Source organism: Papaver somniferum, chromosome 10 (assembly GCF_003573695.1).
Source record: "Papaver somniferum cultivar HN1 chromosome 10, ASM357369v1, whole genome shotgun sequence".
Taxonomy (NCBI): Eukaryota; Viridiplantae; Streptophyta; class Magnoliopsida; order Ranunculales; family Papaveraceae; genus Papaver; species Papaver somniferum.
Window position 1 is genome coordinate 97,532,524 of NC_039367.1, and position 2,038 is coordinate 97,534,561.

Here is a 2,038-nt window from a genome sequence, read left to right on the forward strand (position 1 = left end):
AAACGATGACACAAATTGCCAACCTGTGGATACTTCAACTCTTGGCTTACAAATGGCTGGTGAGGGCGAGAGCGAGAGTTACGTAAGAGAAGATGCTGAAGCTGTCGTAGTGGTTCCGAGAAAGAAGAAGAATCAGAGGAAGAAGAAAAAGAAGTTCACATGTTAGGTCAGTACGTGGTGTACGTGTTGTGTTTACTGCTATATATTTTTTACTGTCTTCGTTGTTCTCGTTGCTGCCATTGTGGATCTTGTTGTCACAGGATCTTTTTCTTTTCCTTTGCTGATATTATAACTGTTCTTCTTATTGTGATGTTTGATGTTATTATTGTGATTGGGAATGTGATTGTAATGTTTGACCTTAATTCCGAGTGAACACCCTTTTTTAACTCCGCCAGTGAAAATGATTTTTCATTTCATTGCCGGTCTCAAGCCCGGAAAAAGGAGGAGAGAAGAAGGGAATATGTGATGGTACAGTCATTTACAGTCATAGAACTAGATATGCACATTAATTTGTCTTCTTTTTGGTGTTTAGTTACCATTTGGTGCTATGGGTTGTCATTGTTTCTGAAACATTTCCATTCTTTTTATGTTTTTTGGTGGATTAGAAAAAATTGGGTACTTGAAGTCTTGAACTGTGAAATGAAGTGCCAGGGAACTAGTAGATATGAAATGAGATGCATTATCATTGTAGAATGTATGTGATTGTTTCAGGGAAGGATTGTTTACAGGGAATGCTTTGCGCTGTTTGCGGCTCAGGTGACTGAGCCTTATTTTTAAACATCATATTTTGTTTTTGCAACTCTTATAAATGTTGTCAAAGGTAGTCATGAAGTAAGTATATAAAAAAACCACATACCTGACAGTGTTGTGATAGTGTAGGCATGGTTGATGGTATGGACTTGCACGCATGAGGCTTAGGATCAAATCCCCGCACCCTCTTTTTTTTCCAACATCCTATATTTTTTCTTCAACAACACTTATAATGGTTGTTATACATTTGAATAAAAAAAAGCACAAAAAACCAAAACTTGTGAACTGTAAGGATGGTTGATGGGTTGAACTAACACACAGTATGATTCAAGTTCGAATCCCCTCAACACTATTCTTTTTTTTTTCTTCATATTTTGGTTATCTTCAACGACTGGTTGCGATAGGATTATGAACTACGTATCCAGAAAACGGTTGCGAAGCTAAATGGCGTCACAACTGTTTTGCTTAAAGGGTTGTAGTTTGTTTTTGTCGCAACCCTTGGGTCTTGGGGGGTAGTACTGATGCCCTTCCACGACAATTTCTTTGAAAAAAGTTGCAAAACATAGGATGTTCTATGACATTTAGCAAAGGGTTGCGAAACTCCAGTTGCGGATGTATATTTTTCCTGTAGTGACCGCTGCTACCACCATCACCATCTCCATCTTCGTCGCCACCACAATCAATACCACCAACACCAGCACCATAATCATCTCAACCGTCATCATCACCATCTTGAAACAACCACCACCAACTCCATCTAGCCACCACCATCTCTATCGTCGCCACCGCAACCGACACCACCACCACCACAACCACCAAGACAAAGTCTCAAACCCTACTTTTACTTATTGATGCTAATTCATCTATTTCTTCATGTCATGTTTTTGGTTTCTGTTTATCTCTCTCTGCAACGACGCTCACACACAAAAGAAAAACCAGATCCAGAGAGATTAAATGGAAATCTTGGGAAATCAAACCTAAAATTGAGTTTTTGATAGTGTAAGAACACCAATCAGATCAACTTTTCATAGAGAAACAATTTTTTTGAAAACCCTGAAAATTTAGGGTATCATCTTCAACAATAAAAATTTGAAGATTCAAAATCAAAGGTAAACATCCATATATTTAATCTTAGTTCATATTTGTTTGATTTAAAATTTTAAAATTTAATAATGATTTGTCCTGCTCTATCAATCATTGCAGGACAAATCATTATTAGTGATTTTCTTTGAATCGACTGCCACTGTGGCGAGTTTCGATGGACCTGTGAATGAATATTTGGAATGGG